The sequence below is a fragment of the Maniola jurtina genome, chromosome 1 (genome assembly GCF_905333055.1).
Source record: "Maniola jurtina chromosome 1, ilManJurt1.1, whole genome shotgun sequence".
Classification (NCBI taxonomy): Eukaryota; Metazoa; Arthropoda; class Insecta; order Lepidoptera; family Nymphalidae; genus Maniola; species Maniola jurtina.
The window spans coordinates 15164720-15188382 of NC_060029.1; the positions used below are offsets into that span (position 1 = coordinate 15164720).

The 23663-nt window shown below is 36.2% G+C and overlaps 1 long non-coding RNA gene and 1 other non-coding gene across 2 annotated transcripts; one reads left to right on the top strand and one right to left on the bottom strand.

The window, feature by feature from the left end:
* The first annotated feature begins 4811 nt into the window (after positions 1–4811).
* LOC123866654 lies at positions 4812–23663 on the top strand. The gene is made up of 3 exons (XR_006796235.1): positions 4812–4898; positions 14101–14113; positions 23653–23663. It is a non-coding gene; the product is annotated as an uncharacterized LOC123866654 (long non-coding RNA).
* Positions 11753–11826, bottom strand: Trnai-aau. The gene has a single exon. It is a non-coding gene; the product is annotated as a tRNA-Ile (tRNA).

Consider the following 23663-nt stretch of genomic DNA (forward strand, 5'->3'; position numbering starts at 1 on the left):
CTACCGTCTCCTGGAGATACCGTAAAAAAAAATCACGCCACTCACTACCACATGGTGGTGTGGAAATGAGTTATTTAGCCAAAACGAGTGTTGGAGTGGGCTTTGTGGCGCTCGTACACTGAAACTATTGAGTCTACAAAAAAAAGTGACTACTCAAATTGTAGAAAATTGTCTCTAGTTTAATTGTTACATAGCAATTTTTGTCGTAAAATGAATGGGAAAGAAGTTATCGTGAAAAAACTGTTTTTGGGCGCCATTTTTCCAAGATGGCGGCGCGAGCGGCAAAGGTACGAGGTGGCAAAATAAAAATTCGGAAAGAGCACATCGAAATCTATAAAACCACCAATTTGCATAACTTTCTGAAAACTTTCCAGATAAGCCCCTTTTTGACGACCAAATTACTGGGCTACTAAGTCCTAAACTATTAGACATCACGTTACAATTTTTTTTGGTGAAGAATAAGTACATGTAAGCTTTAATTCACGGTAAAAAAAAATTATTTTTATTTTGGCCAAGTTACTCAAATATCGATTTGAAATGTTCACTTCCGGTTTACTATACGTTAAAAAATTTAAATTTAGAATTCGATAAAAAAAATAAAAATTTCAACTTTTTAACTATAATAAACAATGCTTTTTAGTTTTATTTACAAATGAATTGTTACAAATAATAAGCATCCAAAAATAACGGACTTCATTCTTAGTAAATTTTTAAAAGCTCATAACTCAGCAATAAAGCATCATACGAAAAAAACATTGTGTGTATATATCCACGTCTACTAGAAGTATAACTGACCAGAGTATAAACAAAATTCACGACCTCACTATTTTTTGGTTGTCCGCTTGACGTGAAATGCCCCAGGTATGAGTTTTCACATGTCGATAATAATAATAGAATTCGATGGTAAAAACTCAACGTCCAAGTGAAATGGACCTAATGATTGTATCATCATCATGATCGGCATACCGCTGTCCCACTACTGAGGACGGACCTCCTCTCAGAATCAACGAGGACGGTAATTTAGGTCATAGTGTGCTAACTGACCTGAGTATAAAGGATGATTTTTTACCAAGGTTCTTAGTTTGATTCTCCGTAGTTTTTTTTAAATTCTCAGGTTTTCTTACGATGACTAAAAATATTTTTTGCAGTCGGCCGCGGCGTTTTACTCAAAGGACGGCAAAATAAACAACTCGACTTTTTATGTCTGGCTAAAATCGCGTTTATACCTATATATCTACCTAAGTAGGTATATCGCATTCGATAACCAGCAATTGATTGAATAGAGCCAGTATTTGTCAATGTTGAGAGTTTCCATTGAGGAGCGTAAACTCGGCCTCGCCGGCGCGGATCGATCGAGCCGCGAATGTCAAGTTGAGGGGAGCGCTGACGTCAGACGCCCACGCGGGGGGGAGGGGGGGGCGGGGCGTAGGGGGTGTTTGGTGTTGGTGTACCGAGCCGCGCCACGTTATTTACTTACAGCACCTTTTTACTTGAAACATCATTGCTTGGTACAAGAGAAAAACCGGCCAAGTGCGAGTCAGGCTCGCGGAGTTCGGTTTTTTGAATCCCGTGGAACTCTTCAATTTTCCAGGATAAAAAGTAGTCTATGTCCTTCCCCGGGATGTATCCCAAGTCTGTACCAAATTTCATTAAAATCGGTTCAGTGATTGGCCCGTGAAAACGTAGCAGACAGACAGACAGACAGACAGACAGACAGAAAGACAGACAGACAGACACACTTTCGCATTTATAATATTAGTATGGATTGAAACACATTTCAATTTTTTTTTAATGATGTAACCATAAATTCACGGTTTTCGGATTTATAATATATAATTATATTATTATATTAAATTATATTATATGAAATTTCGGATTTATTCCTTTACATCAAGTGCTACAAGACCTACCTACTTGCCTTTCATGATTCTAGGTCAACGGCAACTGGCAAGTACCCTATAGCTTTTCTTGACAGACACTATGGACGGACGGACGGACAGACAGACAACAAAGTGATCCTATAAGGGTTCCGTTTTTCCTTTAGAGGTCCTACCTCTAAACGGAGAGGAGACGGAGTCCTAAAAATTGGACTGTTCATGAAAATAATACTACTTTTCATATTTAAGTATTAAATATAATTTTTTTTAATTATTATTGAAAATATTACAATAATAAAACTTAAAGCCAGCCTTATCTAATTACTATACATATCATGCCCGCGTGGAATGGTGTCAAGAATACTGGCTGCATTTGCACACTGGACACCTCTGATTCTCTTCTCTCTGAAAAACATCGCATTTATCTACCTATGTGCATTTACCTACCTGGTTACCCTGGATACGAAATTTTCAGTGCAGTGTACGTATCTCTTTCAAAACTCCCATAGTAAAATACCTACCTAAAGATTTACGTAGGCCTGGCTGAGCACGTAATTTGCGTTAAAAAGTTACGTAACGCCTCCTGCCTACGCCGTAGCTTCATTGTGGTTATCCAATTTCAGCTGAAGGTTTATTTGCGTCTTTGCGAGAGTTGAAATTATACCTACCTGTTTCTCAACATCAATGTTTGTTAAATCCACCCTTTGATTACAATTTTTTTGCCAAAAGTTTATTTATGTCTTAACTGTGGACGTTGTTAGGAAAGAAATATTGTCGAATGAGTAGGTATATTCGTATACTCATTACGTCTGTATTTAATCGGCGTAGGTCCTCCAATGCAACAGTCTATCTTCGATTTTAAAGTAATTAATTTGTACTATGTGAACTTTATTACCTCCGTAAGTGCGTATGTGTGTTGGTATATCGCAGGGATATGGCGTGGTGAAATGGGTGAAATGGAAGCTGAATGAAGAGGCGATGAAGCGAGTTTTCTGGCGTAGCCTATTTAGACAAACTCATAGCTGTTTCAGGATTTCAGGAACCGTCTCAGTTAGATTTAATATTATGTAACGAATGTTTCACTAAACTATTGTTATGCGAGTATTTTCAGTGTTTTGCCATTTTACTAGATTTGTTTAATGAATTGAGGTGACCAATAGGAGTATTCGGTTTCTTTCGGAATTGATTTCCTCTTTTATCTGGGTGCAATATGAAATATAAGTTTTAAGCTAACATATTTTACTGTTTTATTCGACCGCTTTCTGTTAGGACACACCTAGTTCCCCACGTCATCATTCGTCACGTAACTATAACCCACCCCATTTGATAGAACGACAGATTAAAATAGCTCACAAACAGCCCAGGTACCAAGATAGTTACTCGTAACAAGCTGAAAACAAAGGGCGTCGTTTCCACGAACCTAGAGGAAGTGTATATAGCATAGTAGATATACTTAGCCACTGTCAAGTGCACGGGCGATCAATGCAAGTTCAAAGTTGAAGAGGATGCCGCTAACAGTAACTATAGCCGTAGTTGAATGGGATGCTGGTAATGGTAACTAGCCATAACCGAAGTCTTCCACCAGACCACAGGAACTGGTAAACGGCAAGAAATGTCATTAAGATACCTATTATACCAAACCATACCAAAATTCATGAAAATTTTGGATGGTCATAATTCATATGCCACTGCTTTCTATTAGGACACACCCTGTTTCCCACGTCATCACTCGTCATGTAACAAAATCATATAACGCACCCCGTTGGACAGGAATAGCCCACAAACAGGTAGGTAGCTACTCATAACAAGTTGACAACAAAGGGTGTCGATTTCCACGAAGCGCATAGCATAGCAGGTAGGTATAGCCACTGTCAAGTGCACGGGCGATCGATGCAAGTTCAAAGTAGGAGAGGATGCCGCTAACTGTAACCATAGCTGTAGTTGAATTGGATGCTGGTAATGGTAAGTAGCCATAGACGAAGCCTTCCACCAGACCACAGGAACTGGGAAACGGCAAGAAATGTCATTAAGATACCTATTATACCAAGCCATACCAAAATTCATGAAAATTTTGGATGGTCATAACTCATATGCCACCGCTTTCTACTACGACACACCCTGTTTCCCACGTCATCGCTCGTCATGTAACAAAATCATATAACGCACCCTGTTAGACAGGAATAGCCCACAAACAGGTAGGTAGCTACTCATAACAAGTTGACAACAAAGGGTGTCGTTTTCCACGAAGCGCATAGCACAGCAGGTGGGTATAGCCACTGTCAAGTGCACGGGCGATCGATGCAAGTTCAAAGTTGGAGAGGATGCCGCTAACAGTAACTATAGCTGTAGTTGAATTGGATGCTGGTAATGGTAACTAGCCATAGACGAAGCCTTCCACCAGACCACAGGAACTGGTAAACGGCAAGAAATGTCATTAAGATACCTTTTATACCAAACCATACCAAAGTTCATGAAAATATTGGATGGTCATAACTCATATGCCACTGCTTTCTATTAGGACACACCCTGTTTCCCACGTCATCGCTCGTCATGTAACAAAATCATGTAACGCACCCTGTTGGACAGGAATAGCCCACAAACAGGTAGGTAGCTACTCATAACAAGTTGACAACAAAGGGTGTCGTTTTCCACGAAGCGCATAGCATAGCAGGCAGGTATAGCCACTGTCAAGTGCACGGGCGATCGATGCAAGTTCAAGGTTGGGCGGCGTGCGCGCGCAGCCCCGTGACGTCAGCCATTCATGCCGCGCAGCCTGCGAACCAGGGCTCGCCCTCACCCGCTGCCAATGTCAAGGCGTCAGTCATGGAATGTAGCGGAGAGAGAGTAGAGACCAGTTCACAAGCTTTGTTAACATATACCTACCAGAAAACTGAAAGAGATAGCTTAGTTAGAAGCTAGTGATTCTATTTTTTGAAGGGAAAACTTCTGTTGTGATTTGAAACTCGATGAAACGAAAAAGCCACACTAAAAAGAGACAAACAGATACATCTATAGGGTTTAGTCTGCGAGAGAATTATTTAAGTATCTCCTCATAGACACGTGTAATATTACACAATGTGGGAATTTACGATAAAAACTCATTAGTTTATTTCTATTGATATTATGATACAAGTAGCGAGAATTTAGTAAAATTATTAGTAAAATTTTTGTCTTCATACAAAAATAAACAATTTATCAAGCGTACAGTATCCGAAACAATAAAAACATACTGATAATATAATAATATCAATAAATATGTAAAAGAAAAAATAAATCTAAAATCTTTTAAATCGCTTTTTTCTTGTAACTTAGACGATTAGACTGCAGAGAGTGAAAATAGCGGTGCTGAGGCAAAACAGGAAATTGTTCAGCAAAGAAAATAGGTTTTCATCGGAATGGCGAGAAAATTGCTTTTTAAATAGAAACGACAATTTTGCTAACAAGTTACGGGTACTCGTATCAATGGATGGACAAATAATTTGATACCTACTGGTTTTTGGGACCACCACGTTTTCTACTTTTAAATTTTGAGTTATTTCATGAAAAGATTCGAGAGACCCGGATTAAACCCCCCTCCCCCTCCCCCCCAACCAATTTTTGGCTACGGCCTTGTTAACGATGTAGAATGACGTTTCAGTAGCACAAGTGATTTTTTTTGGAAATACAGAACATAGTTATGAATAAAACAGACAAGTAGGTTTTTAAACCTATTACAAAAAAAGTTACTTAAATCGCTGACGATGCGTGACAAAATAATAAAGAGTGCCGAATTTTACAATGATTCGTCGCATCACGATGATAACGCCGCATTAAAAACAAGCAACCAGATAAACCCACGCTAACTGTACCTATTGGGTATATATTTTGTGCCTTTGTTTACGTCTGATTTTATCAGAGGCCAATTCTGATGAGTTATCCAGCTAAGTTAATTTAAGCGTACGTTGCGCGCGGCACGTAGGCCTTATCATTGCCGCATACCGCCGGCCCTACGGCTCTACGCGGCTCTACGCGGCCCTACGCGGCTTCGCACGGGTAGAGCTTGTCTATTTTGAAATGACGCGCCCCACTACATAATTTTGTGTAGTAGTGATGTGTAGATTGCAGTGGTGGGGCGCGTCATTTCAAAATAGACAAGCTCTAGCTTATTATTATTATATGTATTACAATTTTCGTAGGAATCTCAATTTTTTTTGAAAATAAAATATTAGCCTATGTCACTCAGGAATAATGTAGCTTTCTACTGGTGAAAGAATTTTCAAAATCGGTTTAGTGGTTCCAGAGACTCCCCCCTACAAACACACTTACAAACTTTACCACTTTATATAAATACTAGCTGTGCCCGCGACTTCGTTCGCGTGGAATAGTGATTTTTCAGGCAGCGTGATTCTTTAAATTGACATAACTTTTTTATTTATGAACCGATTGACATGAAATAAACACTAAATGTTAAGTGAAGCTTACTACAATAGTGATATAATATAGATAGAATAGTAGTGAAAACCGTATCTAAATCGAATAAGCAGTTTCTGATATTAGCGTGCACAAACACACAGACAAACAGACAAAAAAATAATTAATTACAATTTCGGGTTCGGCATCGATATAATAACAACCCCTGCTACTTTTTTTTATATATTTCCATTGTACAGACACCACTTTTCTACAATTTTATTATATTATGTATAGATTACTATAGATGAACAGCAGCATCCGGATCTGAGGAGTTAAAACCCTGATTACTCATAATGTGATACTATCATGGAAATTAATTATTATACCTACCTAAATACAAATACAGATAAATTGTATCATGTAGGTAGGACGGTATTTACGTACAACCAGTTCACTTAGGTACAACGTTGGCCAAGGGAATATCGTTTATTTAATGATAAAACACCCCCGACAAGTAAAGGTTACAGTAACAAGAAAAGAGCTGATAACTTTCAAACGGCTGAACCAATTTTCTTAGATTATAGCTAATAACACTCTCGATCAAGCCACCTTTCAAACAAAAAAAACTAAATTAAAATCGGTTCATTCGTTTAGGCGCTACGATGCCACAGACAGATACACAGATACACAGACACAGATACACACGTCAAACTTATAATACCCCTCTTTTTGGGTCGGGGGTTAAAAATGGATAAAACTGCAGGAGACGAGATTACCCTTCAAAGATAAGATTAGCTCAAGCTTGCTCTACAATCTCAAAAAGTACAACAATGTCGCGACTCTTATACCAATGATAAAATTAAATCGCTTGGCTAAGTAAATTATGAAAATTTCGATAAAACCTACAAAGTCAAAGTCAAAATCATTTATTCAAAGTAGGTACAATTGTACTCCTTTTGATGGTCGAAATTGTTAAATTTGTACGATTTAGTGATGATAATAATTAATTACGTAACTTAAAACTAAAGCTACAAGGGTTCCAAACGTGCCCAAGTCTAAAAAGAGCCCACAACAAAGTCAGCCTTATTGAGTAACTCACTACTTAGTTAAGACTTGAAAAAAATAAAAACGTCCCCAAAATTCAAAGCGTATTTTTTTAAATTGAATATGTTACAATAACACTTAAATCTAGCTTAATCTAATTACTGTACAAATCAAGCCCGCGTGGAATGGTGCCAAGAATTCTAGCTGCAATCTGCGCTGGACAGCCAGGCTGATTCTTTGCGCAAAGAATGAGCCAGCCCTCCTGTCACAAGATCAGTCTATTAATCGCGGTGAAATGTCTCGCGTATTTTGATATTTTCATTTGTTTATATCTTCGAATGAATGTAATAACCATCTCATATAATAACCATCGAATTTCCCTTCAAGTTTACTTCAAGAAGTTCGTTTGATCTTCTAAGTATTAGGTATATTTCACTAGCCGACGACCGAGATTACGTCCGCGTCGATTTTGGTTTTTGAAATATTTGATTTTTCGAAAAACCACAGGATTCAAAATATTTTCCTACACTTATTAAAAAACCCTTTAAGCTTTATTATACAACAAAATGTCTCGACATACATCAACCCACATCAACCTATCTAATCAACTTACTCGTATTATTATTATAATAACTAGCTGTGCCCGCGACTTCGTTCGCGTGGAATAGTGACTTACGTACTCTGTACGTTAAAAATGTTCGCCGTGATTCTTTAAATTGACATAACTTTTTTATTTATGAACCGATTGACATGAAATAAACACTAAATGTTAAGTGAAGCTTACTAAAATATATTAGTGAAAACCGTATCTAAATCGAATAAGCCGTTTCTGATATTAGCGTGCACAAACACACAGACAAACAGACAAACAGACAAAAAAAAAATTAATTACAATTTCGGGTTCGGCATCGATATAATAACAACCCCTGCTACTTTTTTTATATATTTCCATTGTACAGACACCACTTTTCTACAATTTTATTATATGTATAGATGATTGGATGAAAATATTCCATCACGCGCAATGCTCGTGCGCGGTGATTATTTTGTCAATTGTATCACGCGTGATAAGGCTGATGCTGATAGGTAATGGACTGATAGCGCGCTATCAGATACTACACCTGTCTGTAACGTTGTAAATGATGTTCACATCTACCGGTAATCGTTATTACTTATTAACTTGGATAATGCATTGTAATAAACACTGCAGGAGCTTATTGAAAGAGATACTTCAGATAGTAAATGTAGGTACATAATATTGTTTTAAACACGTTCCACTCCGGGAAAACAGACCCGCTTATGTATCTACTGTAAAAAACCGGCCAATTGCGAGTCAGACTCGCGCACCGAGGGTTCTGTACTCGGCACCCGGGTATTTTTCCGACATTTTGCACGATAAATCAAAAACTATTATTCACTTGGTATAGTTATCTTACTTTGAAAATTAAAACACATTTTATTTTCTGTGATGTAACCACAAATGCACGGTTTTCAGATTTATTCCTTTACTTGTGCTGTAAGACCTACCTACCTACCAAATTTCATAGTTCTAGGTCAACGTGAAGTACCCTATAGGTTTCTTGACAGACCGACAACAAAGTGATTCTATAAGGGTTCTGTTTTTCCTTTTGAGGTACGGAACCCTAAAAATCATTTCAACGTAAAGCTTTTGATAGAAAGGGATATTTATAAAATAAAATAACAAAGACAACGTCCTATTTCAAATAAATATGTAATATTTCCCGCATTTAGATAACAAGCAGATACGTTTGACGAAGTCAACTGCAATAAGTGCTTAAGCAATACTTTATCAAAGATAAATAGGTAAGTAAATACTGTTATCGCGTCCACCTTGAAAACGCCTGTTTATTTTCACAGCATTTTGGTAACAGTTAAGATACATGGTAACAGGGAATTTAATAATAAAATACTATTTTTTAACCCCCGACCCAAAAAGAGGGGTGTTATAAGTTTGACGTGTGTATCTGTGTATCTGTCTGTGGCATCGTAGCTCCTAAACTAATGAAGCGATTCTAATTTAGTTTTTTTTTGTTTGAAAGGTGGCTTGATCGAGAGTGTTCTTAGCTATAATCCAAGAAAATCGGTTCAGCCGTTTGAAAGTTATCAGCTCTTTTCTAGTTACTGTAACCTTCACTTGTCGGGGGTGTTAAAATTTTTTAATTTACACTTGCGTAAATTAAACTAGTAAACAAGGAGCTGGGGTTGCTAGGATCCTTGTTACTAAGTATGTATAATTTTTTTTTTTTATTTAGAGTGGATCTTTTTTTTGTTTTTTTTTTTATTGAAAATATTACAAGCTAGCCTTATCTAATATCTAATACAAATCATGCCCGTGTGGTATGGTGCCAAGAATACTGACTGCATTTCCGCGCTGGCCAGCCAGGCTGATCCGTTGCGCAAAAAATGAACCAGCCCTTCTGTGAATTTGCTGCTACAACAACAAATGGTGAAACAAGTGTTACTAGGTTATTATGCTGCAACAGAACCCCCCGTGTGCTAGTCCGACTCACGCTTGACCGATTTTATTAGGTACAGTAGGTTAATTCGCCTAGAATACAAGTGGAGAGATTGTAAATAGAAAATGAAACGGTGAAATATGGTGAAATTGCATTTAAGACACGTACTTTACCTAAATATAGCGAAGGGCGTTGGCCCTTTTAGTAAATATAGCTTGCTCATGTCGAGTCGCTATCTCTACATCTCATAATCAGTTGAACCTAGTTGAAATTTCTTGTTTTCCATGAATAGTGGCTGCTTTATATGTATAAAGTAGGGAAGAAATAAAAGCTTGAAATGATCTAGAGACAGAAACTTTTCACTGTATTTTAGAATGAAATAAAAACCGGCCAAGTGCGATTCAGACTCGCGTACTGAGTGTTCCGTACTTGGGTATTTTTTCCAACATTTTGCACGATAAATCAATTAACTATTATACGTAAAAATAAATGAAAATCTGTTTTAGAATTTACAGGTAAAGCCCTTTCATATGATACCCCACTTGGTATAGTTATCTTACTTTGAAAATTAAAACACGTTTTAATTATTATTTTTTAAATGATGTAACCACAAATTCGCCGTTTTTCAGATTTATTCCTGTACTTGTGCTATAAGACCTACCTACCTACCAAATTTCATGATCCTAGGTCAACGGGAAGTACCCTATAGGTTTCTTGACAGACACGACGGACGGACGGACGGACAGACAGACAGGCAGACAACAAAGTGATCCTACAAGGGTTCCGTTTTTCTTTTTGAGGAACGGAACCCAGAAACCCTAAAAATCCTCCGAAAACACAGAACTTATAAATAACATTATAACTATCGAAATAACCTTCCTAAAAGTCCAAATTCTGCCGCAATTAAAATTGTTTTCAACAAATAAACACACAGGCATATTTATTACCAACTAATCTTATCTGTGACCACTTACGGCGTTGCTCAGTGGGAGTGGGTCATATTATGTTCCGACGGCTGACCCTAGATAGCTGACCGGTTGCCACCGGTTCAAGCACTAGGTACCTATTTACTACTTACTAAGTATTTATACTCGTAAATGCGATATGATATTGCATTTGAATGTTGCAAAATGTGCCTTTAGAAAATGCATTTATAAACCGTACAAAATGAGAACTCACACGCCATTTTAACTTTGTGTCAATTGTCATGCCAAAAGTACGGTAAATATTAAATTAAGGACTATGGTAGTTGACACATAAAGTTAAAATGGCGCGTGAGTTCTCATTTTGTACGTATTATAGGTACTTAGTATGTAGGTATTTATAGAAAGGACTAGCCCACATTTATATATACGCAAGTTAAAAATCCGGGGAGAACTGTTTAATTTTCCGGGATAATAAGTACCTAGTCTATGTCACACTCCATGGTCTGTAGATTAGAGGAGGATTCTTGCAAAAAATCGCTTCTGACCGAAACAAACTGAGTCTAACAATTTTATTTTCTTTTAACAAGATTTTCCCTAGAAATAAAATTCTATTTTACTGAAATAAAATTAATTTATATGAACTGTTTATTTTTACAATATTTTTTATTTTTATTATTTTATTACTTTACATAGTTTTTCATAATTCTATTTTATCATTTAGTTTTAGTTTTGTTCTTTAAATTAATTACTACACGTGTATTTTCATCAACTACCTACATTTTCAGATAAAAAAAAATACGTGTAATTCGTTATCAAATTTTAAAAATCTTCATTATTTATCTTTTACCGTCATCTTTTTACCTACTGGTTTTTAGCGACTACTTATAAAATTAATATGATTTATGTGTACTTTAATGTTTATCACTGTTGGATAATTTAATCAATGTCCTGATGACCTGATGTTTATCTAGTAAGAATAACATGTGATAACAGGAACTGCAAAAATAATTACAGACAGAAAATTAAAAAATTCATCTGGCCCATGAGGGGATCGAACCCGCGACCTTCGCGTTATTAGCACGACGCTCTAACCAACTGAGCTAATGGGCCGGTTGAGCGGAGCTACGAAAATAATATACTTGTAATGTACTTAAAGATACTTGGCTAGATTATATAAAGACTGCTCAGTGCTGTACATATAATATTATTGTCTTGTCAATTATTTTTTTTGGACTTTTTAGCTGGCGGGCGTGCTCTACCTTTTTGGAGTGTTTTTTTTTTTTGTTAAAACTGACTGGAAAGCACTCTAAGGGGGTGCCGTGCGTGTGTCGGCGAGCGCCGGCACAGACGGGGTCCATACTTGTATAGTTTATCTAACTTGTTACAAATAACTACAAACTTGACATTGGCTAATCTTTGTAAAGCCAGACGAGAGAGAAAAAAAATTTTTTTTTTTCAGTGTGTACACACGGGGGAGATTTTTAGAGTCCCGTACCAAATTGATAAAAGTGGAACCCTCAAAATGCGACTTTCTTCGTCCGTCTGTCCGTCTGCAACAGTCGATTATTTCAGTAACTATTAAAGTTATCGATATTGGAGTAGTTGTATTATTATAGTGACCAACATTGTATAAAAAAATCAAAAATCATTATTTTCAGTTTAATTAAAAAAGGCGGGGAAATTGAGGGTTTAAAATTTCAAAGTAAGATAACTTTACCAAATGGAATATCACAATATTATGAAATGGCTCTACCTTTACATTATAAAACAGATTTTTGTTTGTACGCATTATAGTTTTTGATTTATCGTGCAAAATGTCGGAAAAAGTCTATTATGTATAAATTGTAATTATAGTAGGTTATCTTTAACATTTCGTTATTTTAGTGTTATCGTGGACCGGTATCTTACTGTAATTAAGATTTCCTAGTGCACATGTACTTATTGAAATACCTAATTGTCGACTGAATAAAGTTTCCTCTACGCCAAAGCAACATAGTGTGCTGTGCGACATACATCGCGGGTGGTTTATCAAAATCCCTTGGTAATTCTTTGATTTTTCGAGATAAAAAGTAGTCTATGTGTTAATCTAGGGCATAATCTATCTCCATTCCGAATTTAAGACAAATCTGTTCAGTAGTTTTTGCGTGAAAGGGTAATATACATACACACAAACTTTCGCCTTTATAATATTAGTGTGATGTGTGATGTGTGATTGGTTGATGTTCACTCACTATTGACTACAGTGTATGGTTGCAACAAGAATACCATAAATTCAGCCAATCACAACGATTGCGATTGTAGTAATGATTGATGCAGGTTTTTCGCAGACACTGTCTCACTTTGCTTTAATTGTAGCAAAAATATTATAAAGTCAGCCAACATTTGCGGTTTCAATACTGTGGGATTATTTTCTGGTGGAAGGCTTCGGCCGAGGATAGTTACCACCGTACCGGTAAAGCTGTGCCACCAGGCGATTTAGCTTTCCAGTTTCCAGTACGATGCCGTGTAGAAACCAAATGAGTAGGTATGGGTTTAATGAAAACTGCCTCTTCCACTTCCAGGTCAACCCGCTTCCATCTTAGATTGCATCATCACTTTCTACCAGGTGAGATTGCAATCAAGGGGTAGCTTGTATCTGAATTTAAAAAAAACTGTGATTTTAGTAGCAATGTACTCCTTGCTGAACCAAATATATAGTGGTAGAATAATTATAATTGTAAACTTATTAGATCAGCCTTCAAAAAGTTATTTAATTCCAGATAATATTGCAAATACGAATATTTACTCTTTACAAACACCAAACAAACAGCTCTGACCCAAGTTTCAAACAGACACGTTATCTTGTGTTGACATTCGCCAATCTTCGAGTATGAGGCATTTGCGTAAGCGCACTAATCATGACCACTTTACAAAGACCCCTATATATTTACCACTTCTAATATGACTAGCATTTATCTGTGGGTCAAGCGTGATTGGGCGCCATTATCACTAGGTAGTCATCGTGGGAGCTTCTTACTACGTTAGACTTCAGTCGGCGGCGGATCGTCGTCGGCTCAACACCTCTTCGGAAAGCTTTTCGCTTTTTCCAATAAAATAACTGATTAAACATATTTGGGATTCTTCACGAAATCAAATTATGTATTAAAAAGATGCCACAAAATTTAAGACAAAACACTAATAGTTAAATACAGATTTCCGATTTCTTTCTGTTATAAAATTATTTGGGTACTTATTACGTCTAGATTTAAATAGATACAATTAAAAGAATCGATTATACTGTAGGTAGTCCTCACCACTAGACAAAATAAACAATCAAATAATTTCATCAAAAAGAGTAGGTAAGGTAAATAAAGTCAATTTTAGAAAAATCGCTAAAACGATAAGATGGAATAACAAAGTTGTTCAAATAGCTATATTTATTTTCTTCTTATCGCACAGGGAGAGTTTAATTAACGTAGAGTTACTCTAATTAACGTAAGTATTTACCATAAATTTAGTATGTACTAGATCAACAATGACAGATTACCGGTGTTACAAAAAATGAAACGTAAATGTGTGCGTGAAATAGAGTTGTCCTGACTTTAGCATTTGTATTATCGATAGTCTTACTGGCGAAATCATAGGACACTAATGAGTTAGTTTAACGAAGTGAAGTAAAAAGCATCTTATAATTTTAAAAAAGTCAAATACATTTCAAATACACAAATAGTAACAAAGCTAAAGCTAGGTAACAGATTATTATTTATTAATGAAATGACTTGGTGCAGCTACTACGAAATAAACGATTGATAAATCTATATGTATAGGTATATAACGTTGTCAAGAATATAAATGCGTAAGTATGGATGTTTCTGTGTGTTTGTGTTTTTATTACTTACCTCTTCACGCCTTTATTTTTTTAAAGGGTGCAAGTAAATTTAATTTGATTAATTACAATAACACTGTGATATAATGTCTAAGTGACAAGTTAATAAAAATAAATAGTATATATGGCGCTCAATTCATAGCTAATGACCTCCCCGATAAGCACTTAAATACAGTAAGTAATGTACGGGGTTACCCTTAACCCTGTATATGAAATCTAAGTCACGCTAAATAAAATAAAAATTAGTATAAATATTTATTTCGTTCTTTTCTTTTATTGGAAAGTAGTGTTTTATATTGTATTTTACATACATCACATGAAACCTATCACATCAAACCTACCGGTAGACACGATTATCGACTATCGATACTTGTGACGTCATTACTTTGTCAATCCCTATCGTAAACAAACGTTTTTAAATTTTACACAAAATATCCAAAAATTCTTCATTTAGCAATGTAATTTGATGATAAGTCTTAAGGGAAACCTATTATCTAAGCTTCCAATAGCTATTTTGCCTAATTTTCAAACAACAAATGATGAAATAATGATTATAAACAATAAGTATAAATAATCAGTAATTACCTGTGAAACGTGTATTTACGCGGATTATAACGTCTTGTAACGTCACATTCGCTCACTGAACAAGACACCATGGTGGCAGAACATAGATTTTACGTTTTAATCGTAAAATTATTTAGTAAATGCAAAAAATCACCTCGACTTGGAACAGGCCGAACTCATAAGGACCGACACTCACGTAAATAATGACTTATCGGCATCTTGTTTCGCTATCTCGCTTTCGCTCGCGGCAGTGGGTCTTATCTAACTACTCTCGCTCCCTCACTTTGTCAGTCTTTGAGCGAAGCGAAAAATCATAGGTCTATGGTATTTACACCAAAGATAACCGTAGGTATGTATGTACTCGCAACAATATTTATCGTATTATTTATACCTAGTGACAGAATATAGATAAGGAAACAATACAGAGAAAACATGTACTAGATTTAAATTTAAACAGTCACGCCGTATGTGTGTGAAAACTTCTAGTACGTAGCTACTCTGTTTTCAATATGGCGTCTCAGCAAAACAAAGCCACGCGCGCTTCGCGTGGCTGCCGCACAGTTTAAAAATAGAACGCACAACGTTAAATTCAACGACCAGATTAACATTATCTTTGTCCCCCTTCTTGCTTCATAGAAATTATAATGAAGCAGGGGAGCTCATATAGGTTAACGGCGGTCAAGGTGATGTGGTCATGAAGTAACGTAGGACCACGCCCTGCTGATTTCAATGCGTCTCGCGTTCCAAATTTAAAATGCTTGAATACTTGCTTGTATTTTGATTCTGTTGAAGTCTTTATCTTTGCTGTTGCTACGCTAGTACTTTACTGCGCCATTGTATCTGGGACTCATAGAATGTAACAAATATGTGGTGAGATTGGTCTGATGACTATTAGTTAGCCAGAATAGTTTCCAGAGAATTAGTAAAACCCAAGATAACATCAAGTTTCTTAAACAGCTTCAACGAAAAGCTAATGAGTCAAAAGTCTGATTTATTGAACAAGTTCCTGATAGTCTGTATTATAACAAGAACTAGAAAATATCACGGAATATACCTTATAATTATGTGGAACACACAGCATAGGCAATGGCCCCTTTTATTAGGACAATCCAATTTACGGGATCGGAGTTACAAATAAACGAACGAGTAAGAACCATAATCATAATAACTTAATTGTGCACTACGGGTAATTAATATAAATGACCTATTAATAGAGCATTATTTGCGTAGAAGCAAGGTTATTGTACAATTTATTTACATAGCCTCAAGCATCCGAAGGTGTAAAAATACAAAACGTGTTCAGGAGCAGGTGATGTGTGCAAAATCATAACAATCTCTTTACCACATCTTCCTCTGGAGAGTTGTTATATCCAAGTATCCATGATTAGTCCCGATGGTTGTATCTCGGAGCTTGTATACTGCTCTGTACTAGAGAAAACATGGTTAGCGCGATTCAGGATTTATGGGAGAGGTTGAAAACCCTATAGCGAAAAAAAGTCTATGACTATCAAGGTACAATGATTAGCAAAACTGATTAAAAGTACTAAAAATCCTCAACTTCAACGCTACTTGAACGCTAAAGAAAACATGTAGTTCTCGTAGGTACCGTATTATAACACGTTAAAGAACGATCATAAAGACAAGTTACCACACAGGATAATATTGGAACGTTTTTTCCTCTTTTTTTCGTAGAACAAATTCGTTGGTGCCAACTGCCAATGTCACGTGTATCTGTTTTATATTTCGCAATATTTTACAAAAACATTGTTTAATTAATCGGTGGTAGGCATTGATGTGGGAGGTATCTAGTACAGATAAGCAACACAAACTGGATATCTCGGAAAAAAAACCGACACGATACCACTTTTTATAACATTTTGTGATACTTCTCTTGCGTCAGCTAGATAGGTTCTTTTGTTTACAATAGTATAAAAACGGTAGAGTTTTCGGCAAAGGTTGTCGGTATAAAAATGTACAAAAGACGATTTGATGTAGCCAACTACTTTTTTACTTCATATACTTACTATACTACATAGGCTATATAGGAATATTGGCCGCCATGCCTGAATTAATAATTTGGCTGGAAATGAGATGAACATTACTAGTAACGTAAAGTCTGGATTGTAATGACGTAGGTAATTCCTTGAAGGGAGTGAATTTAAACCCGCATCCACAAATACCATTATATTTCAACTTCAATGTAATCAAAAAAAAACCCCGGTCAAGTGCAAGCTGTACTTGCACAATCAGTTGTTCAGTAATAAAAATATCCTTACAGGAATAAACCACACCGACATCAAAAATTGTAACAAAGTCATTGTTGACTTCATAGAGTGCATACAAAATAATTGTCTCTGTTATGTTGGTCGTTTACACTCCGTCAGTTGTAAACTCTCGCTGATCTCAATTTCCATTCTATCACTATTCCGTCACTTCCATTCCAAACTTTTTGTCAGGACTCACGGAAAGACTTCAGCATCGAGCTTTGTTTTAAAGATATTTTTTTCTTCAAAAAAAAAGTGATTTTAAAATACAAGGTCCCGAAAACCCATTCGAGGGGGTACGTCCAAAAATTTTTTGAGACTTATTTTTATTCTACCTACGAGTACCTATCTACAGGAGGTGCGTGTTTTAGCATTGATGATTTTACGGCTTCGAAGCAAGGTCGTTCATTATAAGCCTAATTAGAAGGTTCAAGCTCTTCAAAAAGTGCTGGAATTAAGAAAAAATGAGGAGATCCGTAGGAGAACCAGAGTAACCGATATAGTCGATAAGTCTCGATAAGTCATGCTGCAATGGGCGGGGCACAATAGCTCGAAGCACTGATAGAGGTTGGATGTCCAAGGTGCTACAATGGTAACTCCGTACTGGAAAAACACAGCGTCGAAAGATACTCCACTAGGCGGACGGACGATCTCTAGTGAGTAGCTGCGAGCATCTGGATGCAAGCGGCGCAAGAACGTGTCCTATTCTTGCAGGAGTCTTTTGTGCTCTGGACTTGTATCGTTGATACGACGTCAACGACCACCTACAGGATACCACGTATACCTAAATTTTTTTTGCCGAAGTAGTGGTAACTACAGTGCTTTTCAACTTTACAGCTTTATCTAATAGTTTTTGAACAAAATGCTTGTGACACACAGCCATACAGAGTAGGCGGTAATATAAGGGTTTCTTGTTTTACTGCGGAATCCTGAAAATAAAAAACGTCAATCTACCCGCATATTTTTTGTGATCTCGCATTGCACGTGAAAGATAAGTTTTTGCGCCGTTTTAATTGGACCGGTTGTGAACTTAGGTCATGTTATTTTTTTTTAATTTCCTGTTATCAAGACTCACGTGTTTTGATATTTTTGTCAGGCTTTTTAATTTTCTTCCAATGTTATATCCAGTTCACATAGTCCCAGCAGCATTGCAATTCAGTGATACAAACCAGCGCAGGCGCTGGAATAATGTGAACAGTCTTATAATTTTATTTACAACTAACCAAAGGGGCAAATTATTTTAAATCAGGTACCTTTCATGGAGTCACCAATCCAACTCGAATACTCTAGAATCTAAATTCTAGAGTGTTCAAGTCGACATCTGATGTGCAATCCAGAAAGTATATTTACTCGTTCCAATTTTTACGTGCAGGCAACTATCTATCTAGAAACTTAAGGAAATACGGAATATTGATGTACTGGATGCAGCAGTGCTTCATGACTTACGAGGCAGTGGGGTGTGGACATCAGTAAATGTAATATGTACCTACTGCTTAGATTAGTTTTAAGAAAAAAAAGAAAGGTATGATGATTTGGAATATAAATTTGGGATAAAGAGCATCATATTATATACAATGTTGTAGGCGAGAAAGAGTTGGCTTATAATTCAAAAATAAATGGGAGGCGTAATGCGCAGAAAGATGGATGAATGAGAAGGAAGATGATAAATCAAACTGCAACAATGATGGTAGACTATCAGGTTCAGTCCAGCCGGGCGATTCAGAACACTCGATTCGGTAAGTTATCGTTCGATAAGATGTTCGATCATTGAAAAATACATCGAAATCTTATAGAACGATAACTTACCGAATCGAATGTTCTGAATCGCCCAAATATATTATATCAAACGATAACTTACCGAATCGAGTGTCCTGAATCGCCCGGCAGGTAGGACTCATCACTATATACGATTCGAAATCGGATGTTCATAAGAATTTCCCCTCATCTTTAAGGTGTTTTGTAGTGAGCAATATAAAAGCACCCTTAAATTTTTAGGGAATACTTACCGTCAAATTACGATCATTTCTATTTAACTTCTGTGTGCCTAGTGGGAGATTTTTAACCTATTCGATCGCGTAAAAGTTAACTGCGTTTTGTATGGAATTGAAACAGCGCCATCTAGTGACAAGAAGATGGCGCTGTTTCAATTCCATACAAAATTTACGCGATCGAATAGGTTAAAAATCTCCCACTAGGCACACTGTATAATTGGCAAGAGATTAGAGAAAGTGCCCTGTTAGCTCGACTCCCTAAACAATGCATAGTTGTGCTTGCGCTGCAGTCCAGCGTTGGAAAAAACTTATTTTATCCAGCGACTGGAATAATGTCAATCGGCCATTATGCCCATTATGTTGAATTTTGCATTTCGCGTATCGCAGTTTAGGTTTCAATGTCATATGATAGAGTCATCAGGGTCTGGCAGGTATCTGTAAATTTATTTCTGCTGTGACATACAGTTTATCATGCTCAGTGAGCATGGTCATTTGAACAAGAGATTTGCAACAAAGGGACTGAGCTGTCTGGCCGTGATGACTCAGTCAGTCATTGGGTTAAATATAAACGATCGAGTGACTTCAATGTTATGTGCCGATTGGCGATTCATTTTTGTATCCGTAATTGTATGGCACTAATGTTTAGTTTAGGTCTCTTCGCATTGCCTGAATCCAGCAGCTCCTTGCGATTCTTTTGATATCTGTCCACCTAGCTCTTCTCAGACTTGGGCGCGTTTGGAACCCTCGTAGCTTTAGTTTTAAGTTACGTAATTAATTATCACCACTATGTCGTACAAATTTAACAATTTCCACCATCAAAAGGAGTACAATAGTACCTACTTTGAATAAATGATTTTGACTTTGACTTTGAATAATGGGGGGTCTTCCAACACTGCGCTATCCGATGCGAGGTCACCATTCTAGCGCTTTGGGACGCCAACATCTATCGGTATTATAACAACATTAATTAACGTTAACAGGTTAATTTTTAGGTTAATATTTTTTGTGATGTTTAGAAGAAGAGATAATCTTCTATAATTTTCAATAAAATATGAAAAAATAGTGTATTTCGATTGTCATAATTAACAATTAACAGGACGAAAGTTTTGAGATCCAAAGTATCTTCCCTTTTCAATATTATGTGATCTTTTCTGAACTGCTTATTAAAAGCGAATTTCCGTAATATTAGAATCTACTATGTCAGTTATTACTGGTTATTAATAACTACAGTACTATGGAGATGTATGGAATTTTCTGCAATAAATTCGAGATATTCTGCGCACATTAAGCCAACAGGTACCACCTACCTAGATATTATAAGAGTTTTCGGGCCGTTCCTTTGTGAGCTTTTGTGCCTTTATAAGCAGCCTTTGTCCTGATTCTGATTAAATTAATAGCCGGGAAATACCAGCTTAACCCGAAGTTTTTAACACCTTTGATATTATCGCAATACCTATCTACTTATTCATATCTACTAACTAATAATATAAATGCAAAAGTAATTCTGTTTGTTACTTTACCTTTTCACTGCCCTACCGATTTTATGACGAAAGGCTTGATAGCTTGCATCTCGTGGACATACTTATCATCTCGAAGGATCAATATTGTTAGAATTTTTACCTTCAAAGTACGGAATGACATGGTCGTTCGAACCGGATATTCATATTGAGAGAACTGTAAATTGAGATTTAAAGCAATAAAGAAGCCCATTTTCCTTCGAAAAAATACCCTGGATTTCCGGGCAAAATTTTTGTTGGTAACAATATACTCCTTGACTAATTAATCACCTCTTTTTGTTTAAACCCCAAAGTTATATTACAAGCAATTACAATTAATATAATTAAACCGCAACATTTTGCCACGTAACCCTAAATTCAGTAGGTATGGTGACTGGTGACACACTGCCACATGTGACACGACTGAGTCAGATTTCTCTGCCACACCATAAGATAACCATAAATAGGATTAAAAACATTAGTCACAAATTATATCATTTGTGTTAAGTATTCTGAATATTATAATGCGGAGAAAATGACTTCTCACGCGCCATTTTAACTTGATATGCCAAATGCCATGTCAAAAGTACGAATTTAGACCTTATTTTAAAGGTCCGGGCTTTTGAAATGACAGTTGACTCATAAAGTTAAAATGGCGCGTGAGAAGTTTTGTGCGGACTATAGGTACAAATATTCATAATCTGAATGCATAAAGTGGTTTAGGAACAAGATTTTTTTAGGATTCGCATTAGAAATGGGCTATTTAAATCTAATCGTAAATCAAGACTAAGTATTAATTTTTTACTTATGTAGGTAGTAGTAAATCTTTAGAACCTTCTGCTTAATTTTAATATCGTCCACTAGTATATAAAATCTTATCTTTAGTAAAATTAATTAACAACAAATAAATTTATGCGACGAAAAAGACTTACTTTGCTATAGTAAATAATTCTAGAATACTAAAATAGTGTAATCTTAGTGTAATGATAACAATTTACTTTATGTTTGGTGCTAGATAACTTTATCGATATACACTGTGAACTAGATAAATAAACGGCTAAAATGACAAACTTAAAACTATTTATAAAAAATAACTCATATAAATTTTCGTGGGATGCTAAACGTACATAATCATATTGACGTTGATTGTAGACGATCACTTCTAAACCCAAAGCAAAGCTTACATTCAAACCGAACTAAATGCTAAATTCTAAACACAACGACACCCACCTTGAAGAATCAATACATTCTGATCATCGATCTAAATTAATCAAAAATTAGTTCAAAATTCAAACTATAAAAGAATTTATCATGACAAAAGTTTTAAAATAGAACATGCTAAGCAACTAAAAGATAATAATAAAATGAATAACAATAATATTAAAACTAGCTATGACGCCCATATTGAATCTGCAATAGACGGAACTACCGAAAACGCGAACGTAAAATCCAAAGAAATGTGCCAAATTCCCCAGATATCGTGCGCGTTCACAACCAGTCTGCAGTCTCATAAGCGGTTATAGATGTACTCGTAAACCGCAAGAAACTCTCCAAACAAATTACATACCTACTTTACAAAGAAGTGAACGGATGTGTGAATAACACGCGGTGGGCGCGTCAGCCGATCACGCCGGCTCAGCGTGAAACCTGACGTCACCTAGCGTCATACTAAACCACTCCAAACAAGCTATTACGAATCTTATAGCACCTCGCAATACGACCAACGCCCCTGATTCACTGCAATGCCCACTGTACTTTTCCACTGGTTTTGCGCAAGTGCACCGGATTTCATACATCTCTCACGCTCATGGTGATATGAATTTAAATCTACAATTTCACATCGCATTCCGTATAAATTTAAATGATTTCATTTACAAGCATTTCCCTATCGATATTTCAGATATATTTTGTGGAATATTAAAGAACAAGTCAAAAGTTGTCAGGGAAATTCGTTTTATAATTAGAATTAGTACTTAGTTTATCTGGACGTACAGGAACACGATGAGTGCAAATGTCGGGGCATTATCATAATGTAAATATACGACGATGTACGCTCGACCGAGGCTATAAAAGCGATCGTAACATGTCGTCCGCGCCCAGTGCGGATTGCACGGGCACACTGAAAACAACTAGTAAAAATAACATCCCACAACCTATGATCAGCGATAAAACTGTAATGACTCCACTTGACGATAGTGATGATAACACAGACCTGTTAGCTACCGTTTTACTGCAATGATATGACTCCAATGAATCACTATTAGATACCTCTTCCAATACAATGCAAACCTTTGTTTACTGATTTCGCAATGAGTCATTAGCTCGCTATTACTAAAGTGAAAATCAATAATGACATTTAAAGCCAATGACTCGATGAATCATCGGAGTGCAGGGGTGCCCGCAAGAATTCATTGATAAATTTAGAGGAACCGATAAGAAAGTAAATAAACAGTTAAATTACACAACTTGTGCATTTCCTGGGTTAATAGGACATTTGAAACTTAGTCTTACAATAAACTGAAGAGATAAGGTCTAAATACTATTCCAATAAAGACAAACATTGAATAACTACATTATAAACATGCAGTATTAATGATAAAGCTAGATATAAAGCAGGTAATCGAGTCTTACATGTAGGTCACGGATAAATGATTCATTGAACATTGATACATAAAATGTTGAGTTCAAAAATAAGAATTTAATTAACTTCCGTATTCTGAAAGACAAAACAGGAACCATTTGGGACTCGGAAATAGTCAATTATATA